At 36.5% G+C, this 17,041-nt stretch overlaps 1 long non-coding RNA gene across 2 annotated transcripts in view; it reads right to left on the reverse strand.

Moving 5' to 3' along the window:
- LOC146432316 (uncharacterized) overlaps positions 1-17,041 on the reverse strand; it is a 95,403-nt gene that overhangs the window by 37,020 nt on the left and 41,342 nt on the right. The gene's annotated exons all lie outside the window — the stretch shown is intronic.

Here is a 17,041-nt window from a genome sequence, read left to right on the forward strand (position 1 = left end):
AAATCCTCGGGTTTATGCTTTGAAACATGTTACAATTCTGTAAGACTCAGAAGACTACGATAACATGAGACTAAATTATTCATAATTTAAAAGTTTTCCCCAAATAAAACATTTTAAAAACTGTTAAAAAGTAACAATACATGGTTTCAAAATCTACATATGCCTTGAAAAATGTGAACTAAACTGAAATGCTTCATGGTTAAAGACAGCTGCTCACTTGCCAAAAATTATGAGAAAAATAAAGTTTATTAAAACTTGCTACCTAGTCCGAACACTGTGTGTGACACTACCTCTTACTAAATCAAATTATGTTTATATATTTATATACATATTTCTGTATGTATCTATGTATGTCTATACAGACACACTTATAAATATATAGTGATCATTAAGAAGTCTGACATTAAAAAGATGAAAGATCTACCATTGTTAAAAGGGGGACTAATGAAGCAGAGGTTTGTGTGTACAACCATAATTCAAACAGGTTTAGAATACATTAATGATTTTTCTGTCCTTTTGTACTTCTCCAATCTGTCCCAGTCCATTACTCTTAAACTGTGCTGTCTCCTCCCCCTGCCTGGCCTGAGCCAAACAGATGTGTTATTTAGGAAAAGGAAAAGAATTAGGAAAGGAAAACATTCTCCCTTCTTCCTGCTGCCAGGCTGATGTGTTCAGACACAGCCCAACCCCAGCAGTCCAGAACTGCAATGGCCAAGAAAGTGCAGATCCAGGCAATACCGAATGGAAGCCTCTGCCTGGCCCTGCAAAACCAGCAGGTTTCACCAAGGGCATCTACACTTGCCAGAGAGCTTAGTGACTGTCCACAGCCATGACAGAGAGCATGTCACTGACACAAAACAGCAACACTATTCTCCCCACTGAATTTTGCATCCTGGAGTCAATCCGTTTTTCCACATCAGGATCATGATTTTTTTCATTATGTGCAGAGATATATCTCTCTCTACCCTTATTCCCAAAATAGCGCATCCACTTTCACTGAAATTTAAGGCAGGAAAATTCAGCTGAAAGTCTTGAAGGAGAGTTTCCAAACCAAGCCACTGAATTTTGGGGAAGATTTCAGCAAGAAGTAGTGCTACTAGAACCGCCTAAATAATGCACACATTTGCAAAAGACTATTGCAAATGTTACCTCTTATCACCTGTAGTGTTAAAATGCAAACTGGGCTGAAGACTCTGAGGGGGGAATTCTACAAACTTCATCCAAACTGCACAAGTACTTAAGATACACACTCCTGGTTTTTAAAATACACTGGAAATTGTCCTATATGAATCCAAGGTAAGGTGGCCCCAGCCTGAGGGGTCAATAGGCAGCTGGCAAACAGAATTCCCAGGTTCACCACAGAGTAGTGCCCTGTCCCAGGCATGTGGCTGGGGACCAGCAAAACTAGCATTTCTGACATTTCTCTCCTACCTCCTTATACCTGAAGGTACTTAAAGATTGCAGCTTAGGTTCTGTAGTATAAAGCAGAATAGAAATTAATACATATATAACAACGTTTTTGCTACCTCCACAGCCTCGTGAAAGTATATTTCAAAGAACACTCCTGAAAAAAATGAAAATACACCTTCAAAATTCACCCAAGATGGACTTACTGACCCTAATTCTTACTCAGGAGGACGATCCCACTCACACCTCTTCAAATCTTTTTATTTGTGGTTAGCTGCCTGGGATCGAAAATTCAACATCTGCCAATTAAATAATGACTGCTTTTAAGCACTGCTATTTAAAGCTGATAAACTTTGTAAAAACATATATGTTTCACAAGCTGCCAGGACTGAAATTTTAGTTTCCACATTGCTACTCCAATCCATATTTTATTGTGCATATCTTATTTCTTTTCCTGTGTAGTGTCATTAATCTGCTCCCTGGCTGTGCAGAATAATATCCCACAAGAGCAGGCTGCTTTTTGAATATTTTATTATCTCTCATTGTATTTCCAAAGTAATATATATTTACAAATTCAACCTCCTAGAGGCAGGGCTATGTTGTTTTCCCTCTATGTTTGAGAACCAAGGCATAGACATCGAATATAAATAGAAAAATCTATCTACACTCATTTGCGTTGAAAGAAAGAACCAATCACATATCAAGCTGTGCAAGAAAAGGGGAAAAAAAAAGATTTGCATACTGCAGGAGAACACAGAGGGGGAGGGAGGTACACAAAGGGGTTACACTCCTATTGGAATATGTCTTTAAGCTCTGCTGAAGGACATCTCTCTTTTCAGGATGTCTCTTTCCTATCTGAACAGGCTGTATTCAATGGGAAGTACACTGGAAGGGCTCAAGTATTTTTACTTCACAGTCCTGACACATTTCATCAAAGAATTTTGTGGGGTTCCCTTTTTTGACACAGAGATAATTTCCTTCCTTACTTTTACCTACAGCATTTTAGCAGGAAGAGTGAAATACCCTCCTACTCTTTTCCCCTCCTCACCTCCATATTGGTAGCCAATCTTAGCCATAATATACTGAACTCCCAACGGTTTCTCCATTCAGGGAACTCCTGTGAGACAATGATGGACGTTTTCTAGGTTCTCAACAAGGCAAAGCTGAGCTTGAACCTGACTCTTTATAGGAGAGTACTCTAATGTCCATTTGGTCCTCACAATTTGATTTAGAAAGCGCAGAAAGTCCTCTCATAAAGGGGATGAAAAATAATCACGAAGGCAAAGAATGGTGTCTAGGAAGTGTTTTCACCATTCTGAAACAGCTGTGCTGGCCTTGCCATGATGGCCTCTGCTGGCTCTTTACAGCGCCACTGTGCCTGGAGCTCCAGGCTCTTTACATCCCTCAAGCCTAACCCTGGCGCCTACCGGCAGCTTGGCACTGGCCCAGAGGTGCCCAGCCCTATGACCAGTCCAGGTCAGAAAGGTGTGGGAGCAGCAAGGCTGGGGCCTTGCCATAATCGTCTTGGCAGGCCCTTTCCAGCCCCAGTGTTCCTGCAGCTCCAGGCCCTTTCCAGCCCCAGTGTTCCTGCAGCTCCAGGCCCTTTAGATTTCTCAACGCTAACCCCCGGCATAACCCTAACCCTAGTTAATTACCCAAGCCTAATACCTGGGCTCTCTGGCACTGAACGATGTCGGAGCAGCAATGTTGGCATACCACCGTGATGGCTGCGTGTCTTTGGCACTGAGGTCTCACTCGTCCTTCACTCCCTCCAAGACATACAACTCACCATACCTCATTATAGCTGTGAAGACGATAAATGTAAAAGCGAGGGACTGGGAGCTCTCTAGGAAGATATGGAGACAGTAGATTCACTAGAGCCAAAGTCAGAGCACATTTATCAGTCAAGTTATGCAGAAGGTGAAAAGGGTGGACAGAAAGTGGGAGGGGATTGCCCTTTTTAAAAAACCAATACCACAACAACAACAAAACTCATTGTGCTGAAGGCTCCAAATTCAGTTTTTCTAAGAATGAATAGGTATTTTAGTCTTAAAGTTGATATGATCATAAATAAGAAATAGGAAAATGCTATATATGCATCATGCCTAGCATTTCCAAATCCTTTTCCTTTTTATAGAGCTTTGTTGGTATTCTTAGGTTTAAGCACAACAATTCAACTGCATAAGAGTATCCCTAGACTGTTATCTAAACTATGGAACTAATGCATGCCTAAAATAGGTCATCTGATATTTAGAGAGACACGTATGTCTCTCTGCATGTGGGACATATTGCAGATATCGGATTTTCTGCTTTTTTTGATCCACACAAGATTTGAAGCTGGTTTTAGCAGATATTTTCTACTATATTACAAATATCAACCATTTGAGTGCTGCTTTAAATAGCACTTCTTATTCTTCAAAATGAGAACGTAGGGATACTTTCATAAAAATTACATGGACAAAAACAGCAAGCTTCATACCTGATGCACCCTACAGCGTTTCATAACAACTGTGCATATTTTATTCTCTACTCCAAAAAGCTAAATATTTGGGGTTTTATCATTGTCCAAATTAAATCAGATGACAGCTATTCAGCACCCATATTCATCAATGACATGCAATTGCTGTAGATGAGCAGTTTTTCAGAGTGGGTGAAGAGTTGTACACTGTCATGCAAAAAACTAATATTCAGCAAACACTCTTACAGAAAAATAATTCACAATATCCTTTTACATTATGATTTTTTATTATTTCAGTTCCCTGTCAGGTAGCTATTGCCTAAGTTTGAATTGAAAGCAAATAAAATAAACACTACTTATTTTTAATTGTGGGGGGGTTTTTTTGTTTGTTTTTTTACACTAGTCTTGGTTTTCTACCATATTCAAAATGAACAAGTTGGTTTTCCCTTTGTTTTTTGTGGTTCAGATTTTTTTTTTAATTCAATAAATAAAGGACAGATTATTTCACGGTGTTTCATGGTGTTTGTACTTTATGATCAAGGATCCTCTTCCAGGAGGCTCTGAAACCTCTAGAAATTTCTTGTTCTTAAATAGATTTTGGATCACCTTAATCCCGTCATTATCTCAGGGCTACTACCATAAAAAAAGACAAGTTTACTTAACAAGTTCAGTGTTCTAAAGAAGTGATTCATACGAGTATTTGGGAGCTGATATTACACCTTTTATAGCTGCATGATTAGAGGTTTATACAGCTATTAACTCCTAATTAGCTAATAATTTTTCTCCTATGTTTGCGATCATGTAGTACTGGGTATTTTATTGATAGAAAAACTTTTTCCCAAAATCTCAGTTTTGGGAAATATCTTATGAGGGACCAAATTTCTGCTTTCTTTTCTACCAAGTCTCTATCCTTTGTGCTTGGAGAACATGGTTTAAGAGTATGAAAGCTTTCAGGTGGAAAATAATGCTGCCACTTAAATTTGTCCTTAAATCTACTTCTTTCATGGTATATCTAGAAAAATTCACACCACGGAGATTAAGAAATCATTAGCTTTTTTGTTAAACTTAGGGAGCCAACACATTGACTTGCCCAAGATCACCCAGGAGCACTGTAGAAAACCTAGGAACTAATTCTCTGAATCTCAAAAATCTTAACAATATGACTGACAAATCTATAATAACTATGACAAATATTGCATGCCTCGTGTGTGAAGGTCAAGGGATAGAATCGTTAATAATTGAAAACAATATTGTGACCTCTCTCTTTTCTCACCAAGAAGAAGCATCTTTCCAGATAGAGGTGCAAACATGAGAAGGCCACATTCTTCTCAGTAACCAAAGAGCAGAGAGGCTCTGGACAGTTTTTTGAAAGCAGCAGGATGCAGATAAGGATGTAGGACATAAAAGCACTGACACTTTTTGTCTCTTATATGAATTTTTTTCCGCTCTACAGGGTGAATCTCAGGAAAGTTCCTAATTCAAGTCCAAGAAGTCAAACACCACTGTAGAAGCTCAGAAAGCAAAGGATATTTTTTGGCTCAAAGTATGTGGGTCAGCATTCAAGTGAAGCTGTTTTGCTAGATTAAACAACAGATGCTTTATTTCTTTTTATTTTCTGGTAAAGTAATTACACTGCTTCAGTAACAAATTCATCAAAAGATATATGACTGGAAAAGCAAAATAACTAACTTACTTTCCTCATTTCTCATAAAAATAATGGTTTCTAATAGAAGTTCAAGACCTACTAGTCCAAAGAACTTAAAGGCCCTGGGAACTAGAAGCAATCAGGTCAATTCACAGCCTACCAAATAGTATTTTTTCAGCACATTTGTCTTGAATGCAAAAGATCTTGACAGACTTACCTTGGCTAACACATCCCCAGCACACACGCTAATGTTGTTATTTAATGAACACAACCCTCCTTTAATTCAAAATAGTATTTGACATAATACTGAATACGTACACACTTATTTAGTTCAATGAAGTTCTATTCTCCATATTCTAATGTAATTGCATAAAGTTCATCCTTATCTAGATAAACATGCAATTTAATAAATTATTCTTTAATTTATGAAATGGTAAGCCCATTGATATAAAACATTATAAACAATTTTTTTCTGTTTGCAGAATTAGCATGTAGTTCTTACATTTTTATTTAAAGTAATCCACCCAATTTATGAAAAATTAAAAACAAGCACTTTGTAGGCAATGTAAATCCCAAATTGAGTTCTCTGTGCACTAAAACTTATGAGAAGGGTTTAATAAAAGATACTATGCATAACACCAGCTCAGTGACATTGAATAAGAATTAGACAAGAAATGCTTTGCCAAAACGCAGGAATAAAACCCTATGTATTCATGCTTTCTCCACACAGGCTATTCTTGCTCATGTACTGAACACACACAGTATTTTAAATAGTCTGTCCATCCAATGCAAAATGAGTATGATTAATGGCTAATTGCTCTTTCTTGTTTGCTATCCTTCACATGCTATGATATCAGAGTTCCACAAGGGCAACTGTAGTGGGCTGGCCAAAAAGCCTGGAGGGGAAAATTAAATCCCCTTCTTAAGCAGCAGACTAGCAGTCTCCTCCAACAAAGGCTTTCCTTCCCTTGGTGGTAATGTGATTCATTTTCCTATAAAGAAGGCGGCTGGTATTTCAATGCATAAAGACAGCCATTACTGTGACATTTAACAAGCCTGAAACCTCTGGCTTTCTTGCTAACCTAGATCTGCCTTAAGGCTATCAGAGACAAAAGAGGCCTTCTCCTCCAGCAAGCATCAAAGACCTAATAAAAAGCCAAGAACGAGTAGGCAGTCAGCTTCTGTGTCAGAAATGCAAAATAAAAATATAATCTATGCAAATTTGAGGCATGCAAAAAAACATGGAACATTGCTTGTGTGTACAGTTGTACTCATAAAACCTGTAATGCACTTTTTGAATAATTCAGCAAGAGGAGGCTGAAAAGCAGCAAAGAAGCTTATTATGTTTGCTTTGCTTCATAGACTATTAGGTGGACAAAAAGAAAAAGGAATTTAGTTACGCTTGCTTATCTCCTAACCTTATAAACTCGGGATTAACAGATCAAAGGAGGATTTGGTTCAGTTGATAGAAAATGGAGCTCCTCTATAGCTGTTTGGTCTCCCTGTCCCTTATGATCAAATGAGCTTAAGCAATTGATAAAATAAATGGGGGTTTGAATTCATGTGGTTTAGTATATATATTTAATATTTGCTGTATTGCGTTGTACATTAGCATGAAAAATTAAGTTACAAGTAAAAGAAGATTAAATATTGCACTTTTTTTTATTCTGCATATGCCATACTAGCAGAATCCAAAGTGCAAACACAAGGTGCTGTACTGATATGATTTAATTTGCTTCATGATTTTACGAGGTATGCAGGGCAGTCCATGTACTTCCTGTATAAAGTGTTTCTGATGCTTCATTTCCTCAGGTTGCCATTGGTGTGAAAATTAACCCATATCTTACCCTCACCTGGGGCACTGCAAAGCACTGGGACGTGGAGATGGAAGCACCTGGGCAGTGGTTCAGGCACACTTTGCTCCACATGGCAATGACATCAGGCAGCTGCCAATAGGTCACTAGAGATGACAAGGTATGATGCTGCCTGCTTTCTTCCCAGCATTTCAAATCACAATTGCAATATATCAAAAAGGGACCTCATCAAGGCAAAGATGATGCTGTTTTTTATTCATTCACCAACTATGTTATTTTGCACTGGGCTGGGGATAGGTGTACTCCTGGATGGATGACTTCAAAACAATTTCACCTTTTAAAGGACTGCACATACTCATTATTAATCTAAATTAAATTACATATGCTTTTGAAAGCTGAGGTTAACTCATTTAGTTAGGAATTACTAGAAATTATGTAATATTTCATTAAAAAATTCATCCCATCCTCATGCAAAGTTGTTTTTCCATGTCAATTACCCCACACAATTTCCAGTTACAAAGAACCACATATAAAAAAAGAATTAAGTATCTTGCCTTACTAATTCTTCTGTACTGATTACTCACATTGGAAATGCATGTTTTGACTGCAACTTTACTACAAATGGTTGCCTACAGAATAATTGAATGGCAATTGTACAAACTGTCCTCTGATGTGTTTGGTTGATGTAATATCTCACAGGATTTTCCAATTGCAAATTGAGGATTGTTCATGATTTTAAAATGGCTAAAAAAGAACACCAATATTCTCTTCCTCCCTCGATACTTCAGCATCAGTTATCATATTAGAGTATTTCTATTGCATAATTTTTTTTTTTCAGTATATTGTATAATACTTTTGCAACCAAGCCAGAACCATTTTAAAACTAGCATAGGAAGAACTTTTAACACATTAAGAAACTTTAGGTCATAAGAAATTTAAAGAGAGATTTATCAAAGCCACTTAAAAACATGTCAGGGGGAGGAGGAAAATGAAGGTCTTTTCACGGGACAAAATGTTAAGTACCGAGAACAGATAAAGCCAAAATTCTGTGACTGACCCTTCTTTGGGTGGATCTCCATAACTAAGGGAGAGGCTCTCACTGTAGCTGAGTTAGTGGCTGATCTAGAGTGAGGTTTATCCAAGATAATGTTTAAATCAGCCACTGAGAATGGCCGCCATGCTCTAACTGGGCCAGAGACTAAGTGAAATCAGAATGTCACAACATTAAGGAACTGAAAGGTGCAACTGGTAAGATTTCAGACACTTAGGTTGGAATAAAACCTCACTAGGTCCTTTATATATAGGCAAATTTGGCATCCCCCCTCTTTTCATCAGCTTAGTTCAATAGTTGCAAATGGTGAACTTCTCCAATACAAGTCTGCCAGATCTGGCAGATCCAAAATCTGTGGATCTGAAGACAGCTATGTCAGATTTACTTTTCCTGTGGTGGATTTTGAGTGGCACATACCAGATTTAATGTTTATACAACATAATTTTGCACTGCATGTTTGCTGGCACTATTTACTCAGGCTGTCAGAAGAACAGGAGGGAAAAAGAAAAAGTAGCAGGAAAAGAAAAGGAGAATATGGGAAAAGAAAAAGGAGAAAGCTTAGCAATACATACAGAAAGGCAAGACCTGCTATGTAAGTTTGAGTACCAAAAAGCCAAGAATGTTTTTCCTAGCTACAGAAGTATCTCAAATAAGAGGATAAAAGGTTACCTCCTAAACCATACAATTTTTCAGAAACTGTATATTCCTTATCCATTTAGGGCTAATATTACAAAGAACAAATAAACAATACAAGTTGGCTACAGATCTTGTCATTTCATTCAAATGACAGAAAATCATTTATTTTTGTTGGAAATACAACAAACGACAGCCAAGCAATACAATATTCTCTGGCTACAGCATAGATCTATGTACCATTTCAGTAAAATAAATTAAATAGACACTGGGGGGATAAAACACTATGTTAGTGTATTGTATTACAAAGATAAATGTTAACACTTCCAAACTTGTTTGGCTCAAGAAGACATACCAAAAATATTGCAAAAATATCTTCAGGATAACTGGTCTCAAAAATTACTCTATAAAACCTTGGCATTTACAATTTCAGACAAAAAAATAGAAATAGTTTTATTTTAACAATAATATTTAGTAACACTTTAACAAATCAAAGGACAATAGAAGACTAGATTTCACTTTCTTAAAGTTTAAAAGAAATACAGTGGGTAAAGGAACAGTTAGTTTCTGTAGCACCTCAAATTCAAGAAGTTTTTACTTATGATCACAGAATTTTACAACTTCTTTAATTCGCTATATTAAATCAATGTATTAAAAATTATCTATACCTAAAATCAAGTACTCTATAACAAGTGCTGAAGAAGTTGCAATGTAGACCCACAAATGCCCTACCCCTCATCTGTCTTACCATCATTCAATGCTGTAGTTGCAACATTGCTGAAGCTTTGCTATTCAAAATTACTAGTGAGGAAAAGTTACTGAGAAGTAATTTATAGTACTGAAGTCATATAGGGAGTATCTGTCTCCATCACAGTGCCTGCTGCTTCATCTTGGCTGCAAATACAGTGTAAGACCATTAGTTGTCTAGAACTCAGGCAGAAAGATTTGGGAGCTTTTATTACTACAACCAAACACTGGGGGTCCATGTGGTATAAAGTCCTGTTACTACTTGTGGTGTAAAGTTTTAAACTGAAAATGAGAGCACCCAGAAAGTGGCAAGTTTTGCTGGTTTGTAATTACAGTGTAATTCTCTAGACAAAAGATTAAGAACTGCTGGTATTAAGTTTTCCTTAGAATTCAAAATGTCAAAACATGGTTTCTACAAAGCCATCTCTATTTCCCTCTGCTGATGGACTCTCTATTTTATATTGAGTTGGGCTCTTTCTAAATGCATTTGTCATGTAAATCTCAATGTAAGACCTCAACGGTGGGATAGATGCATCCCCATGTAAGTACTACCATTGCCATTTTGCAGCCCAGTAAACTGATTTAAAGGAGTTATATGATGAATCCAAGGGCAACCAAAAGTTGTGACTGAAGTAGAACCTCTCAAAGGGACTCTGTTGATCCTGTGCAAACAACACTAATTATAAATATTAGATTAAGTGATATTGTGCTCTATATAAACTTCTTCCAATACACAGAACCTTACATAGTTTTATTACATAAATATTTTCTGCAGTACCTCCAACTTATTTGATTGTTGCATATTGATACTGCATGTTTCAGTGTACAAGTAATGTTATGTTAGGACTGACAATCTAAAGCACCACAAGAAATTTTAAGTATTCCTTGGTACTCTTTGAGTGATTATGCAACAACTAATTGCTTCATAACGAGCAAAACAGAATTTTACTGCAATGAAAGAACTGCTGAAAAAACCAGTAGGCCCATAGACAGAATAAATTATATCCAGTTTCTTAATATCTGATTTTCCCTCTAAAGTTATTGCCAAGAACAGACACACACCACACATTTTATATCCTACAGTTAAAGTTCTTAGAAGTATTATTAGTTGCTTTCTTTGGCACTGCAACAAAATATACCTCCAACATTCAGGTAACTGGATATGGTATTAGTTGAAGCAATTTGCTGAACACAAGCTTTCATACTCAAAATATGTTACCGAACTCCACTATATCACCAGTAAATATTACAGCTAAAAGTCTTCAGAGAAAGCACATGAGAGGCTGCACATGTGAGAGTAACTAAAAAGTCTGGTTTTATTTTTAAGCTTTTTCATGTGCTGAAAAATCTTCACATTAAAAAATTTCAATCTGAAAAATTTTAGTTTAATTACGAAAAAAATGTTACTAGGCTAAAGACTCTTATTAACACTCCCTCTGTGAACTCCTTCAGGAAAGGTTGTGAATTTCATTCCCTAGTGAATAGTTTCACTCGCATACAAAGTAAGACAGGAAACAATAACAAGGAGGAAGGAAAATTGAGCAAGACCACTTTATTGCTTGTTACTAGAACATAGCATAAAAGGATTGCAAGACTAAGGGGATCTTGAGACTTGAGTTATTTGACTGGGTTCCCATAAAATTCCACAGCAAAAAGGACACTTGTGCAGGTGGAGTGTCTGCTTGTTCCCTTCCTCTGTGGAACTCAGTTTTTGCCAGGTCCCCACCAGATCTTCTCTCACTGATTTAATTTACTTTCTCTTAGTATATTCAGTTCCCTCACTGCCAACAGGAGGCCTACTCTGCCTCAGAAGTAGAGTAGTCTGGGTTTTCCCCTCATTCTCTTTGGGCAAAGAGAGACCTTTCTTTTGAATGTTAATTATGTTCTGAATTAATTATTTGCCTGAAGTACCCATTGACAACGGAGTCACCAGGATCTGTTTTCTACCCTCCAAAGAATAATATCAAGGTAATAAGTAGCACAGGTACAAGGACAGCCCAGGTACTGCAACTGTCATTTCTTGTTACAAAAAAAGGTTATTAGAAGCATACAAGTGGGGTTACAGAAGACGCTGGCAGTAAAAAAGGAGTTCCTTCTGTGACAACTGAGATGTTAGCAGCCTTGCCAGAAAAACATCTTAGAGCAGCACTGTCCATAGAATAAATGTCAGACAAACAAAAGGATTTAGGGACAGTGTTTCAAGTGTAGAACTGTACTGCTGGTTCCTAATTTACTGTAATAGCTCTGCCATGACCAGATTCAGATTCCTCCTATTGTGTCTGCATTGTTTCATTACAGCAAGTACTAAACTCCTTGAGGGCTACAGAATCACTGCTGAACCAACAAACATTAAAAGAAAGGAAGGGGCTGCAGATCCATGCTGGTCTAGGAATACCATGACCAGAGCTAATTATCAATAGACTTCAAGGTGACCTTTGGATTGAGAAGGTATCTCTTTCCTACTTTGTTCTACTGATTATTTTCAATTTACTTGCAAGATAGAAAAATAAAAAGACACACAAAATAAAAAAAACCTACAGAAAATTCCAGGTCAGTTTATCTTTGGAAAGAAGAGTTAGAACTTAAATTGATAAAGTGAAAGTAATATCCACAAGCTGAAATTCAGCAGGGGTGACATCAACAAACAAAGAATAAAAAAACTGAATAAAAAATAACTACAAAGAAACATAGGAGAGAACACACATGCACACAGCCCAGGTAGCAGCTCATCACTTAACCACTTTAGCAGTAAATATGATCAATTCTAATAAAATCTGATACATACAGGTAATTAGCTGAAATCACTCTGTGTCTGAAGCAGTGAACTAAACTGAAGAACAGCTATGAACACTCTAGAATACTCACAACTCAGAAAGGACATTTCTTTGCTTTTAGGCCAACTTTACCATCTGCTACCTACTAAGGTGAAGAGGCAAACAAATAGAGAGAAAAAATTAATACCAAGAATAAATTCCTAAGGGCACCCCAAAAGCAGGTATTTAGGACTCGAGGCAAATCTCTTCACAGAGATGTTGCTGTATGGAGGCAAGAGCAAACAAAAAATAATTCTTTGCCGTGAAAGAAATATTACAGTTTCCTAACTGAGTCAGAAAAAGTTTAGAGGAAGATTCAGTGCTGATACACAGCTAATTTTGTTTTCTGAGCATCAGACAGGCTGTACACAAGAGCTGTGCTCCTGGGAGTTCCAGTGAAAGCACACCACCTATTAAGCATTCACTTTGGATACAACGCGTATTTTAACATGACCAATTAGGAAAGCATCTAACTGCTGCCATTTCAGGATTTTTCTCTGCTTCTGAAGTTCAGCTGTAGATCTAGGTTAGCTGTCTCAAAATATTCATTGCTTGTGTTATTTATTTGCATTTTTTGAAACCTCACTCATACAATTAAGATGCTGATAGCATTATTACCAGCAAAAAAGAAAGCTTCTCCATTACTGTTAGCATATTACAGATCTCAGGGGTGCTTTTACAGAAAACAAAGATTCTTTTGCTCAACATTTGGCCATGAAAGATGCTTTTCCCAGGCAATTCTGGGACTCCGGAGACAATCGATGTTAAAAAGTGTAATGTTCAGTCAAGATTCAAGTAGATATTTTCTGTGTGTGTGTGCTTAGAAGACAGATTACAGTATTGACAAATCGATGGAAGAGAGCCGTACCGCAAAATAAAGTTTAATTTTTGAATATTCTGTGCTGTTTTAAATCTTACTTCTGGACAGCAAGTCTCAAAACTATCCTCACTGCTAAACTTGTGCTAAAATAACAGAAGTAAGATCTCAAATATTCTGTAAGACCTCAGCGATTTCCAAAGACAAGAATCAGAAGTTCAGTTTAAGATTTCAATATGCTTAATTCAGGAAAGAAAAAAAATCTGAAAATTGTACAAACTTCTTTTTGCTGAAAATGGATCCTAATGAACAAATTTATGTAATGGTGGTTGATTTTATCTTCCAGAAAAAGATTTTGATATGGAGCTTTAATTTCAAGTTGCATACCTTCAACATACATATTGTTTGAATGATTTTGCAAAAACAAAACCAAACCAAAATTATTGCATGCAAGATGACTTATGTGCCCTGTACAGCTTTCTAGCCCCAAACTAGCTATGCAGTAGTCAGCTATTAACAACAAGAAGTTTAACAGGGTACGTGACTAATATCATTCAGGTATCCCATTCTAACAAGCTTTATTAAGTGATATGAGCACTGTTCAAATTTTTAAACTTATATTCTCCTGTCCCCTCCTTTTTACAAGACCTGATAACTTTCTAACCCAGCTCATATTACTGAAGGAAACAAATCTAAACTACTTACATATAACTATATATAAATATATAAATGCAGATGGGATATTTGAAGATTTCAGATTCTTTACTAAAACCATCATCATAAAGTTGCATTTCTCTCACACAGAAATACATTCAAATATTTTCCCTGGTATTTAATTCAAGAACAAAAATTAATCTGAAAAAACAGACATTTTAATGAACTGAAAATCATTAAGGAAATATCAAAATCTATGATGTTATGATTTATAAAGAGAAAAAGTAATCAATATGCATGAATTGTCAGGTGTGTGAAACTACTTAACAAGCTACACTTAGAGGAAAAATAGGCAAGTAGAAAAAAGGGGAATTTTTACCATCATCAGATATCCTTCTTGTGAAAAAACAGTAATCAGTGACAGTGAAGTACTTTCAAATTTGCGTCAGTTGGATTGACAATCACCCCAAAGGTAACTTTTGAGGCAAAGAAAACTTTCATTATTATTATTACAGTCAAAGATGTTGAAAGTTAAACATTTCTTTATGGGTGTTCAGCAACTATTTTGTCCACTATGAATTTTTTGTGCTACTTTTCCATGATTTCTAACCAGTCTGAATGTAAAATAAAATCTGCAAATAGCTGTAACTTCTATAATAAGAGCAAATCATGCCTCTCAAAGTGTATATTTGGCAGCTGCTTTCACACATCTTGCCAAAGATTTCAATGTTGTCCATACCCTTCTCAAAGCATACTAAAATTTCATGTAGGTTTCCATCAGATGTTAAGTATCCCATCAACCTCCTTCCCATTTACATTGATTCTCAAAGAATTCTATATGAATTAGGTAGCTAACCATCTTGAATCTGCTCTGCTCATTGGAGTTCCATTCACAACTTTAAATACCTCAACACCTTTGAAAATAGGGTTGTTATTGTCCTTACAAAGGTTTGCCTACTCACTGCCTACTTCCATGCCTTCCATTAAAGGGAAATAAGTGATTCAAAGCTCGGGTAGCTATTCTGACCAAGATTATTTAATACAGCATTAAGCTCGGACCTAGCGTATTACTTCATTGACTTCCAGTAACTTTCAGAAATAAAACCCAGTTTCTCTGGAGCTAAAGCAGGCTTTACCATCTCTTCATCTTGATACTCTCAACCTGCTCCATGCCAGATGGATGCAGGAGTGGGCTGCCTATGAGGATAAATTTGCAGAGCTGAAAAAATGGCTGGGCCATTCAAAATCTAAAGAAGTTGAAGATTGTCTATAGCAGTTCTTAATTTGATTGCGATTTAAGCACTTAAGTCCTCTAGGTTTCTTTGAAATACCTGTTCACTGACAGCCCAAGTAAAGGAAACTGTATTCTGATTAAGTGAGCATGATCACCTCCACTAGGAGCCCAGCCTGGTACCCTTCTGTGTCTGCTTGTTATTTTATACCAACTCCAATAATAAACTGTCACATTAATTAGGATACATTTACTTGGTTATTTTATCATCCTTTTGCTGAAATCTTAAAGGCACATACTGCAAACAATTGCAAAAGGAAGATAATTATTTTAAAGGATCAATATAATAATAAGTAAGGCAAACAAGCCTGGAATACAAAGCTTCTCTTGGCAAACTCTTTATACAATAATAACTAGGTCCTTTTGCTAACACATTGGTGAAGAAAGCAGTATGGGGGCGTTTTTTTTTACTTTGAGCAATTCATTAATCATTTAATGAAAATACCTATAAGTAAATAATGGCTCCAAGTGAAGGCAATCTAAATGGAAACATACCTGAGAAGATGTGAAATGGCTCACTGCACTAAAACAATGCTGTACTCCAGTTCTGATGTGGTATCAGCAGAAGGTCACTACACAAATTTGTTTTATATCATTTCACTCTCATAGATATTTTACCACATCTGTGTAGTAGACTCATTTAAGCCATAAGCTGGACCAAAATGTAAACCTGCAACTAAAATTCTCGTATATCAAAATACATTCAAATCTAAGATGAGAAGAAAATGAAAGCAAACCATATAAAGAAACATAGTGGTGGGGCTTTTTTTTTTCAAATCTATTGCATAGAAAATTTTGGAGACCACCCTCAAACTTGTGGTTTATAAAACAAAAATTGCTATTACAACCTATTTATAAAAATACTCTCAATCATTGCATCTGGATACATACAGCTATGGCCCATGACTAATGAGTTGATATTCTGAAATCTTCTATATACTCTGCCAATCAGGGGTCTCCATCCCACATTTTTAGTGGTCCTACTTTAATCACTGCAGGTGGAAATGTCATTGTTTTCCAGTACATTGGATTAGAAAATAAACTCTATTGCTGATTCTGAAAAACTGTCAAAGACTTAAAAAGCCACTCAAAGCAAATAGTAAATTAGTCTGTGATTTATACTCAACATAGTAAAATGATCAAAGTCAGATACACATTCTGAAATGTGTAGGGAACCAGAAAATGTACCAGGTCCTGCTAATATATGGAATTATCAAAGACCTCCCAAATGACTTAAGTTAATTCAAGCCCCTTGTTCACAATTAGGCTGTTATCATGAAATCTGCCATTCAGTTCCCGGCTATTACATCTATGCCAAGAAAGTAGCACACACTGGAAAAGAGATTGCTAAACCCTTACATCTTTTCTCTCCCATTAAAAAAAAAAAATCTTTTTAAAGAAATGTATTTTCTTTCATGTGAACTTGATGCTGTCTAATTTAATTCTTGATGTTTCTTCCATTGTACAGCAAGGCGTCCTTTGAGGAAGGAAAAACAGCTTGTGTTTTGATAACAAACACACAAAAAATAGTTGCATTTCTGCTTTCAAAGAGACAAGCTGTTTTTATTTCCTCTGAAGAAGCTCATTACAATATGATGGACAAAATGTCAGAAATAATTAAGTGCAAAAGGTGACTTTTTCTTGAGAGATATCAACTATTGGAAATGCTGCTGGTTTTTGCAGGTCTCTCCTCCCCTCCCCCTCACCCAGT

Source organism: Lichenostomus cassidix, chromosome 11, assembly GCF_008360975.1.
Source record: "Lichenostomus cassidix isolate B80296 chromosome 11, HeHo_3.0, whole genome shotgun sequence".
Classification (NCBI taxonomy): domain Eukaryota; kingdom Metazoa; phylum Chordata; class Aves; order Passeriformes; family Meliphagidae; genus Lichenostomus; species Lichenostomus cassidix.